The sequence below is a fragment of the Carassius gibelio genome, chromosome B24 (assembly GCF_023724105.1).
Source record: "Carassius gibelio isolate Cgi1373 ecotype wild population from Czech Republic chromosome B24, carGib1.2-hapl.c, whole genome shotgun sequence".
Classification (NCBI taxonomy): Eukaryota; Metazoa; Chordata; class Actinopteri; order Cypriniformes; family Cyprinidae; genus Carassius; species Carassius gibelio.
Window position 1 is genome coordinate 23,612,183 of NC_068419.1, and position 12,568 is coordinate 23,624,750.

The window sequence follows — 12,568 nt, forward strand, 5'->3', positions numbered from 1 at the left end:
GGGTCCTCACACCATCGGTGCTCGGGCCCTAATTAAAGCTGCAAGCAGCGATGAACGGGCCCTCGCACCCGGGCTCACCGGCAGCGAGTGGCTTTAGTAAATAGGTGAACGCTGAGAAATATGCGTTTAAACTCATAAATATAAGTGGAATATTTCAAAGTATCTTCCATATATGTGCCAATCTTCCTGTTTCCAGCAGGTGGCGCTATCATTATAATGGAATATTGGCCTTCAGATATGTTCAGGCCAGGACTCTTATCAAACATGTGAAGCTTGGGGAAGAACGAACTTTATATACCTGAGTTAAAAAAAAAACTTCTCTTCACATGGTGATACATCAAATTTTGTCATGGCACTATGAACATAACCTTTAACAAAAACTGAAGATCTCCACAATTTAACATTGCACAGGCCTTTAGATTAGACTGATCACAAAAAATACATTCATGTCAAAAAATTTCTAGGAGTAGTTTGTTGCAGCGTAAAATGTGTCACTTCCTGTTGCCAGCAGGTGGCGCTATGACTATAACTGAATATGGGCATGTAGATCTGTTAAGGGCAGCAGTCTTAACTAACATGTGATTTTTGGGACAGATTGGATATTGTATGTCTGAGTTACAGCAAGTTCCTTTTTCATGGCGAAACATCGAAATTTGTCAGGCCGCCATAGACACGCCCTTTAACGAAACCTCAAGATCTTCGCAATTTAACATTGCAAAGGCCTTTAGATTACACTGACCAAGTTTGGTGTTGATCTGAATAAATCTCTAGGAGGAGTTCGTTAAAGTACAACCCCTGAAAATGGCAAAAACAACACCAAATTTGCAGAGAAAATTCTAAATAACCGACTTCCTGTTGGGATTCGGATTTGTACCAAAATACTTTTTTGTAGGTATTGGTGTGTTACATGTGTGTACCGATTTTTGTACATGTACGTGAAAAATAGCTCGAGGCGCACTACATTGAATGTGCATATGCACTCCGTTGAAAGTTTATAGGTGGCGCTATCGAGCCATTTTGCCACACCCAATGGAATATTGGCCTTCAGATCTGTTCAGGCCAGGACCCTTATCACACATGTGAAGTTTGGGCAAGATCAGACACTTTATGCCTGAGTTATAACATCTTTTATTCCCATGACGAGACATCGAACTTCGTCACGGCGCCATGGACACGCGTTTTAACAAAAACTTAAGATCTTCACAACTAAACATCACACAGGTCTTTAGATTAGACTGACCACAAAAAAGATATTGATGTCATAACATTTCTAGAAATAGTCTGTCACAATTTAAAATATGTCACTTCCTGTTGCCAATAGGTGGCGCTAGGACTATAACTGAATATGGGCATGTAGATCTGTTCAGGTCAAGAGTCTCATCTAACATGTGAAGTTTGGGGCAGATTGGACATTGCATGTCTGAGTTACAGCAACTTCCTTTTTCATGGCGAAACATCGAAATTTGTCAGGCCGCCATGGACACGCCCTTTAACGAAACCTCAAGATCTTCGCAATTTAACATCGTAAAGGCCTTTAGATTTAACTGACCAAGTTTGCTGTTGATCTGAATAAATCTCTAGGAGGAGTTCGTTAAAGTACAACCCCTGAAAATGGCAAAAACAGCGCCAATTTTGCAGAGAAAATTCTAAATAACCGACTTCCTGTTGGGATTCGGATTTCGTACCAAGAGACTTTTTTGTAGGTATTGGAGTGTTACATTTGTGTACCGATTTTTGTACATGTACGTGGAACATAGCTCGAGGCACACTCCGTTGAAAGTGTATAGGTGGCGCTATTGAGCCATTTTGCCACACCCGTTGGAATAATGGCCTTCAGATGTGTTCAGGCCAGGACTCTTATCACAGATGTGAAGTTTGGGGAAGATCGGACATTTTATGTCTGAGTTATAACATATTTTATTCCCATGGCAAGACATCGAACTTTGTCACGCTGTCATGGACACGCCCTTTAACGAAAACTCAAGATCTTCACAATTTAACATCACACAGGCCTTTAGATTAGACTGACCACAAAAAAGACATTGATGTCAAAAATTTCTAGGAGTAGTTTGTCGCAGCGTAAAATATGTCACTTCCTGTCGCCAATAGGTGGCACTATGACTATAACTGAATATGGTCGTGTCAAACTGTTCAGGACAGGAGTCTCATCAAACATGTGAAGTTTGGGGCAGATTGGTCATTGTATGTCTGAGTTATAGCAACTTCCTGTTTCATGGCGAATCATCGAAATTCGCCAGGCCGCCACACACAGGCCCTTCAACGAAAACTCAAAAGCTTCGCAATTTAACATCGCAAAGGCCTTTAGATTAGGCATAGCAAATTTGGTGTTGATTTGACGAAATCTCTAGGAGGAGTTCGTTAAAATACAACGCATGGAAATGGCAAAAATGACACAAAATTTGCTCATAATATTAAAAATAACCGACTTCCTGTTGGGTTTAGAATTTTGCTCCAAGAGTCTTTTTTGTAGGTATTGATGTGTTACATGTGTGCACCGATTTTCATACATGTACGTGAAATGTAGCTCGAGGTGCACACCGCTGAACGTGCATAGGTGGCGCTGTCGAGCCATTTTGCCACGCCCACTTCTGAAACACATATCAGAGGTAAATTTTCGCCAGTTCGGAGGCATGTGCAAAATTTGGTGACTTTTTGAGTATGTTTAGGCCCTCAAAAATGAGATTCATTTTGGAGAAGCGGAATAATAATAATAATTAAAGCTGCAAGCAGCGATGAACGGGCCCTCGCACCCGGGCTCACCGGCAGCGAGTGGCTTTAGTTAATAGGTGAACGGTGAAAAATATGCGTTTAAACTCATAAATATAAGTAGAATATATCAATGTTAATTCCATATATGTGCCAATCTTCCTGTTGCCAGCAGGTGGCGCTATCATTATAATGGAATATTGGCCTTCAGATGTGTTCAGGGCAGGACTTTTATCGAACATGTGAGGTTTGGGGAGTATTGGACATTTTATGCCTGAGTTACAACAACATCCTATTTCATGGCGAAACATCGAAATTTGTCAGGCCGCCATGGACACGCCCTTTAACGAAACCTCAAGATCTTCGCAATTTAAGATCGCAAAAGGCTTTAGATTACACTGACCAAGTTTGGTGTTGATCTGAATAAATATCTAGGAGGAGTTCGTTAAAGTGCAACCCCTGAAAATGGCCAAAACAACACTAATTTTGCAGAGAAAATTCGAAATAACCGACTTCCTTTTGGGATTCGGATTTCGTACCAAGAGACTTTTTCGTAGATATTGGTGTGTTACATATGTGTACCGATTTTTGTACATGTACGTGAAACATAGCTCGAGGCGCACTCCGTTTAAAGTGTATACGCACTCCGTTGAAAGTGTATAGGTGGCGCTATCGAGCCATTTTGCCAGACTCTATGGAATATTGGCCTTCAGATCTGTTCAGGCCAGGACCCTTATCACACAAGTGAAGTTTGGGCAAGATCGGACATTTTATGCCTGAGTTATAACATCTTGTATTCCCATGGCGAGACATCGAACTTCATCACGGCGCCATGGACACACCTTTTAACAAAAACTCAAGATCTTCACAACTAAACATCAAACAGGTTTTTAGATTAGACTGACCACAAAAAAGACATTGATGTCATAAAATTTCTAGGAGTAGTTTGTCGCAGTGTAAAATATGTAACTTCCTGTTGCCAATAGGTGGCGCTATGACTATAACTGAATATTGGCATGTAGATCTGTTCAGGTCAAGAGTCTTATCCAACATGTGAAGTTTGGGGCAGATTGGACATTGTATGTCTGAGTTACAGCAACTTCCTTTTTCATGGTGAAACATCGAAATTTGTCAGGCCGCCATGGACCCGCCCTTTAACGAAACCTCAAGTCCTTCGCAATTTATTATCGCAAAGGGCTTTAGATTACACTGACCAAGTTTGGTGTTGATCTGAATAAATCTCTAGGAGGAGTTCGTTAAAGTACAACCCCTGAAAATGGCAAAAACAACACCAATTTTGAAGGGAAAATTCAAAATAACCGATTTCCTGTTGGGATCCGGATTTCGTACCAAGAGACTTTTTTGTAGGTATTGGAGTGTTACATGTGTGTACCAATTTTTGTACATGTACGTGAAACATAGCTCAAGGCGCACTCCGTTGAAAGTGTATAGGTGGCGCTATAGAGCCATTCTGCCACACCCAGTGGAATATTGGCCTTCAGATCTGTTCAGGCCAGGACTCTTATCACACATGTGATGTTTGGGGAAGATCGGACATTTTATGCCTGAGTTATAACATCTTTTATTCCCATGGCGAGACATCGAACTTCGTCGCGGCGCCATGAACAAGCCTTTTCACGAAAACTCAAGATCTTCACAACTGAAAATCGCACGGGCCTTTAGATTAGACTGACCACAAAAAAGACATTGATGTCATAAAATTTCTAGGAGTAGTTTGTCGCAGCGTAAAATATGTCACTTCCTGTTGCCAATAGGTGGCGCTATGACTATAACTGAATATGGGCATGTCAATCTGTTCAGGTTCGGAGTCTAATCAAACATGTGAAGTTTGGGGCAGATTGGAAATTGTATGTCTGAGTTATAGCAACTTCATTTTTCATGGCGAATCATCGAAATTCGCCAGGCCGCCACGGACACGCCCTTTAACGAAAACTCAAGATCTTCGCAATTAAACATCGCAAAGGCCTTTAGATTAGGCATACCAAATTTGGTGTTGATTTGAAGAAATCTCTAGGAGGAGTTCGTTAAAATACAACATATGGAAATGACCAAAATTACACAAAATTTGCTCATAATATTACAAATAACCGACTTCCTGTTGGTTTTAGAATTTTGCTCCAAGAGTCTTTTTTGTAGGTATTGGTGTGTTACATATGTGTGCCAATTTTCGTGCATGTACGTGAAACATAGCTCGAAGGCTGTTGATTTTCTTCGTATAGGTGGCGCTGTCGAGCCATTTTGCCACACCCTCTTCTGAATCCTATATCAGACGAAAATTTTCACCTGGTTTTACGCGTGTGCAAAGTTTCATGACTTTTTGAGCATGTTTAAGCCCTCAAAAATGCGATTCATTTTGGAGAAGCGGAAGAATAAGAATAATAATTAAAGCTGCAAGCAGCGATGAACGGGCCCTCGCACCCGGGCTCACCGCCATCGTGTGGCTTTAGTAAAAAGGTGAACGTTGAGAAATATGCATTTAATGTCCTAAATATAAGTGGAATATATCAAAGTATATCCCATATATGTGCCAATCTTACCGTTGCCAGCAGGTGGCGCTATCATAATGGAATAATGGCCTTCAGATGTGTTCAGGCCAGGACTCTTATCAAACATGTGAAGTTTGGGGAAGATTGAACATTTTATGCTTGAGTTACAACAACTTCTCTTGCTGTGGCAAGACATCAAATTTTGTCATGGCGCCATGGAAACGCCCTTTAACAAAAACTCAAGATCTCCAAAAGTTAACATTGCACAGGCCTTTAGATTAGACTGACCACAAAATATATGTTAATCTCAAAAAAATTATAGGAGTAGTTTGTCGCAGCATAAAACATGTCACTTCCTGTTGCCAATAGGTGGCGCTAGGACTATAACTGAATGTGGGCATGTAGATCTGTTGAGGGCAGAAGTTTTATCTAACATGTGAAGTTTGGGGCAGATTGGACATTGTATGACTGAGTTACAGCAACTTCCTTTTTCATGGCGAAACATCGAAATTTGTCAGGCCGCCATGGACACGCCCTTTAACGAAATCTAAAGATCTTCGCAATTTAACATCGCAAAGGGCTTAAGATTACAATGACCAGGTTTGGTGTTGATCTGAATAAATCTCTAGGAGGAGTTCGTTAAAGTACAACCCCTGAAAATGGCAAAAACAACGCCAATTTTGCAGAGAAAATTCTAAATAACCGACTTCCTGTTGGGATTCGGATTTCGTACCAAGAGACTTTTTTGTAGGTATTGGTGTGTTACATGTGTTTACCGATTTTTGTACATGTACGTGAAACATAGCTCGAGGCGCACTCTGTTGAAAATGTATAGGTGGCGCTATCGAGCCATTTTGCCACACCTGATGGAATTTTGGCCTTCAGATGTGTTCAGGCCAGGACTCTTATCACACATGTGAAGTTTGGGGAAGATCGGACATTTTATGCATGAGTTATAACATCTTTTATTCCCATGGCGAGACATCGAACTTCGTGACGGCGCCATGGACACGCCTTTTAACGAAAACTCAAGATCTTCAAAACTTAACATCGCACAGGCCTTTAGATTAGACTGACCACAAAAAATACATTGATGTCATAAAATTTCTAGGAGTAGTTCATCGCAGTGTAAAATATGTCACTTCCTGTTGCCAATAGGTGGCGCTATGACTATAACTGAATATGGGCATGTCAATCTGTTCAGGTCAGGAGACTCATCAAACATGTGAAGTTTGGGGCAGATTGGTCATTGTATGTCTGAGTTATAGCAACTTCCTGTTTCATGGCGAATCATCGAAATTCGCCAGGCCGCCACGGACACGACCATTAACGAAAACTCAAAAGCTTCGCAATTTAACATCGCAAAGGCCTTTAGATTAGGCATACCAAACTTGGTGTTGATCTGAATAAGTCTCTAGGAGGAGTTCGTTAAAATACAACGCATGGAAATGGCAAAAATGACACAAAATTTGCTCATAATATTAAAAATAACCGACTTCCTGTTGGGTTTAGAATTTTGCTCTAAGAGACTTTTTTTGTAGGTACTGGAGAGTTACACATGTGTACCGATTTTCATACATGTACGTGAAACATAGCTCGAGGCGCACACCGTTGAACGTGTATAGGTGGCGCTGTCGAGCCATTTTGCCACACCCACTTCTGAAACCCATATCAGATGTAAATTTTCGCCAGTTCTGAGGTGTGTGCAAAGTTTCATGACTTTTTGAGTATGTTTAGGCCCTCAAAAATGCGATTCATTTTGGAGAAGTATAATAATAATAATAATAATAATAATAATAAACGGAGCAATTCCAAGAGGGTCCTCACACCATCGGTGCTCGGGCCCTAATTAAAGCTGCAAGCAGCGATGAACGGGCCCTCGCACCCGGGCTCACCGGCAGCGAGTGGCTTTAGTTAATAGGTGAACGGTGAGAAATATGCGTTTAAACTCATAAATATAAGTAGAATATATCAATGTTTATTCCATATATGTGCCAATCTTCCTGTTGCCAGCAGGTGGCGCTATCATTATAGTGGAATATTGGCCTTCAGATGTGTTCAGGGCAGGACTTTTGTCGAACATGTGAGGTTTGGGGAGGATTGGACATTTTATGCCTGAGTTACAACAACATCCTATTTCATGGCGAAACATCGAAATTTGTCAGGCCGCCATGGACACGCCCTTTAACGAAACCTCAAGATCTTCGCAATTTAAGATCGCAAAAGGCATTAGATAACACTGACCAAGTTTGGTGTTGATCTGAATAAATCTCTAGGAGGAGTTCGTTAAAGTCCAACCCCTGAAAATGGCCAAAACAACACTAATTTTGCAGAGAAAATTCTAAATAACTGACTTCCTGTTGGGATTCGGATTTCGTACCAAGAGACTTTTTCGTAGATATTGGTGTGTTACATGTGTGTACCGATTTTTGTACATGTACGTGAAACATAGCTCGCGGCGCACTCCGTTTAAAGTGTATACGCACTCCGTTGAAAGTGTATAGGTGGCGCTATCGAGCCATTTTGCCACACTCGATGGAATATTGGCCTTCAGATCTGTTTAAGCCAGGACCCTTATCACACAAGTGAAGTTTGGGCAAGATCGGACATTTTATGCCTGAGTTATAACATCTTTTATTCCCATGGTGAGACATCAAACTTCATCACAGCGCCATGGACACACCTTTTAACAAAAACTCAAGATCTTCACAACTAAACATCACACAGGTCTTTAGATTAGACTGACCACAAAAAAGACATTGATGTCATAAAATTTCTAGGATTAGTTTGTCGCAGTGTAAAATATGTAACTTCCTGTTGCCAATAGGTGGCGCTATGACTATAACTGAATATTGGCATGTAGATCTGTTCAGGTCAAGAGTCTTATCCAACATGTGAAGTTTGGGGCAGATTGGACATTATATGTCTGAGTTACAGCAACTTCCTTTTTCATGGCGAAACATCGAAATTTGTCAGGCCGCCATGGACCAGCCCTTTAACGAAACCTCAAGTCCTTCGCAATTTATTATCGCAAAGGGCTTTAGATTACACTGACCAAGTTTGGTGTTGATCTGAATAAATCTCTAGGAGGAGTTCGTTGAAGTACAACCCCTGAAAATGGCAAAAACAACACCAATTTTGAAGGGGAAATTCAAAATAACCGACTTCCTGTTGGGATCCGGATTTCGTACCAACAGACTTTTTTGTAGGTATTGGAGTGTTACATGTGTGTGCCAATTTATGTACATGTACGTGAAACATAGCTCGAGGCGCACTCCGTTGAAAGTGTATAGGTGGCGCTATAGAGCCATTCTGCCACACCCGGTGGAATATTGGCCTGCAGATCTGTTCAGGCCAGGACTCTTATCACACATGTGAAGTTTGGGGAAGATCGGACATTTTATGCCTGAGTTATAACATCTTTTATTCCCATGGCGAGACATCGAACTTCGCCATGGCGCCATGAACAAGCCTTTTAACGAAAACTCAAGATCTTCACAACTGAACATCGCACAGGCCTTTAGATTAGACTGACCACAAAAAAGACATTGATGTCATAAAATTTCTAGGAGTAGTTCGTCGCAGCGTAAAATATGTCACTTCCTGTTGCCAATAGGTGGCGCTATGACTATAACTGAATATGGGCATGTCAATCTGTTCAGGTTCGGAGTCTCATCAAACATGTGAAGTTTGGGGCAGATTGGACATTGTATGTGTGAGTTATAGCAACTTCATTTTTCATGGCGAATCATCGAAATTCGCCAGGCCGCCACGGGCACGCCCTTCAACGAAAACTCAAGATCTTCGCAATTTAACATCGCAAAGGCCTTTAGATTAGGCATACCAAATTTGGTGTTGATTTGAAAAACTCTCTAGGAGGAGTTTGTTAAAATACAACACATGGAAATGACCAAAATTACACAAAATATGCTCATAATATTAAAAATAACCGACTTCCTGTTGGGTTTAGAATTTCGCTCCAAGAGTCTTTTTTGTAGGTATTGGTGTGTTACATATGTGTGCCAATTTTCGTGCATGTACGTGAAACATAGCTGGAAGGCTGTTGATTTTCTTGGTATAGGTGGCGCTGTCGAGCCATTTTGCCACACCCTCTTCTGAATCCTATATCAGACGAAAATTTTCACCAGGTTTGACGCGTGTGCAAAGTTTCATGACTTTTTGAGCATGTTAAAGCCCTCAAAAATGCAATTCATTCGGGAGAAGAAGAAGAAGAAGAAGAAGAATAATAAATATAGCTGCAAGCAGCGATGGCGGGCTCAAGCCACCAATGCCATCACCACCCCGGTGGCATCAGGTAAACTGTGCCCAGCGGGCACATGCATTCACAATATCCCTCTGGCAGTGAGGTTTTAAAGGATAGAGGGGAGCGTAGAGGGGAGCGTGCATTTGCAGTGGCTGGGCCACGACTCTGGAATACCCTGCCTTTAGAGATCAGACTGGCCCCTTCCTTGTCTATTTTTAAATCTTTGCTAAAAACTTTTTTATTTTCCTTAGTGTACTGACTACTGTGTTATGCTACATTTTGAAATGGGTGGTTTTAAATTTTTTGTCTGGTCTATTTTTATGTATGTGTAATATTCTTGCTCTTATGTTAAAGCACTTTGGTCAGCCAGGAGGCTGTTGTAAATGCGCTATACAAATAAATTGAACTTGAACTAGAACTTGAACTTGATATGGCAGTTAAAGGGTTAATCCGAATCATCTAGACTTTAAAATCACATTCACAGAACAATATATATATATATATATATATATATATATATATATAACTTTAGTAACACTTTACAATAAGATTTCATTTATAAACATTATGTTAACATGAACAATATTTATATAGCATTCATTCATGTCAGTTAATATTCCAAACTTAAACATTAAAACATTGTTTTATTGTGATTTTTTTCCAAGCACATTTTACCAATTCCAAACCATATCAATCTTAATAACTACCATTATTTTTTATTTAATCATTTATGAGTGCTATACAATAGTCCAGGAAAGCTGGAAGAGAAAAACAGGTCAAGAAGAACTGACAAAAGAATTGCAAAAGAATTAGGAATTAATGTGAAGATTAATTTTTAGTCAATTCTGCAAGACAGACTTTCAGGAAAGGAGGTGGAATAAAAATGAGCTCCTAAATCTTAATCCTGGATTCTGGAAGATATATTCCTCAAACCATCGGACAAGAGAAGGTGGTGCTGGTCCTTCACGAGTCACTCTAATCTGTTCATTAAGCCTATATATAAAGTCTTAATATATAGTATTTCACAATACTTCATGGTATTCTAATTAAATAATTTTTTGGAATCTTAGATCTCTCAGAACCTGGCACATTGTAATTCTGAGACTCCAGGAAAGTGGCAGTTCTGTAAAATGTTGGCGCTGGAGACTAAATGCTCACTGATAGTTTCACACCTAATTCACTTAAAACACACACAAACACACACACACAGTGACAGAGGGACAGAGTGACATCAGATGTATGTTTTTTAATTTTCTGTCATCCATATAATGTTGTATAGTCATGAAACTATGCATATTTCCTCAGAATGACTTGTCTTCTATGTGTACATTTTTTTGAAGTGTTTAGAAGCTGCACTTTTTTTTACTGGTTCCTTTTTTACTATTATTTCAAAAAATCACCACGACAAAACCCTTCAAGCTATCCAAAATTCATTCACACATGTTCTGTAAGATTAATTCTTTAAACAGTGGTAAAAGAGGATGTGGTGCTGAACCTTCAAGAGTCACTCAAAACGTATCTGTCCATAAAGCCTATTAAGAATTATTCTTAATATACAGTTCACAATACTTCAGCTTGTTATTCTAATTAAGTGAGGGTCATTTTATCAGTAAAATTCCTAAAATACATATTATTTTATTTGAAAGATTTCTATAAATTATTTAAATCATACTCGTTTCTCCAATAATTATTTAAAAGTAATCCTATAGCTCCCTCTGGTGGCCATTATAGGTACTAAGAATTGCAAGCTTGATTTATAAGTTATGATAGTTTTAATTTTATGCTGGCTCTTGAAAATGATAAAGCTATGAAACTTACTGTGCTTCCTTCAAATGAGGACTTCTACTTATATAAAAAATTATGAAGAGTTAGAATGAAAAATTTTAAAGATATAGTAAAATAACTATTGTATTTTTTATGTTACTTTAATAAATCTCTATGGCAACACCATTTAAGCTATCCTAAACCCATTCACAATTTAACATCTCAGTATATTGGCATCATGTTGAAAAAGGAGTATGGAGTAGTATGAGGAGGAGTATGAATTCATTTACAGGCTGATTTTATCATAAATCCACAATAAAATTTCTGAGTTCTGTATCAATCTGTGTTGTTGTTTGTTTATTTTTATCTTTTATTTTTCATAGGAAGATAACTGACCCTTTACTCTCCTTTTTAATAAATGTGCTTATAAACCAAGGACAAGCTATTTATAGCTGTATTTATAAACTGCTTACTACTGACTATTAATATTGGGACAAGGCTTTATAAAGCATGAACTGACTATTTACTAATGAGTGCAGTTATTATAAAGTGTTATCAATGAATTTGCTAATGTTAACAAATTAGACATTATTTTACAGTGTTATCAAATCCTTAAATGACTCATAAGCATTTGTGAAAGTTCTGCTTGTATTACAGCTTAGTATTGATCTGTGAGCTGAACAGATTTACTGTTACATCTATGAGATTATGTAAATTCAAATAAATATAATGTCACAGGATGTCATAGGTCAGTATCAAATGAGTTTGAAATTATTATTTGCAGCACAAATAAGTTTTTTTTAGGATTTTTAAAAATCCCTAAAACTGACAGAAAAAGGTTAAGGCCTAAGCTATTTCTATGTGAGTGGCTAAATTTATTTTTGTTTTCATAATTGTAATACACAAACTATGAAATTATACAAAATGTATAAAAAGATAAATAAATAAATAAATACGCACACATTAAAAAAGCAGCCAAGTCGAATGAGTTTCCTTTTTTATATAGATTAAAATTGAAGACAGAAGCAAGTGGTAAATGTGGTCACTTTAATATTCAAATCCAGTAGATCCAGTTTATGTTCACGTGGCTGTTTTCGTTTATATTCGCCAAGCTATTATGTATTTTGAAATAATCTTGTCCGTGATGTGTTCGTTCGTACGACGAAAGACAGAAACCTGCAGCTCGAGAGATATGTTATTCTGCCAGTCGCGTTTTCAAATAGTCTTGCACACTTAAACAGGTCACAAACACCTGCATTTAGCTCTTGTAGTGTTACAATGGGTTTATTGTGTGCATTTGTGGTAA

At 38.8% G+C, this 12,568-nt stretch overlaps 1 long non-coding RNA gene across 2 annotated transcripts in view; it reads left to right on the forward strand.

Moving 5' to 3' along the window:
• Positions 1 to 12,568, forward strand: part of LOC128012873 (uncharacterized) — a 59,594-nt gene that overhangs the window by 25,853 nt on the left and 21,173 nt on the right. The window contains exon 2 of one of the 2 annotated variants that reach the window (XR_008183200.1): positions 4,968 to 5,202. This is a non-coding gene — a long non-coding RNA (uncharacterized LOC128012873). Of the gene's footprint in view, positions 1 to 4,708; positions 5,203 to 12,568 lie in introns of those variants that run through there. The other variant, XR_008183199.1, reaches the window with a different exon arrangement.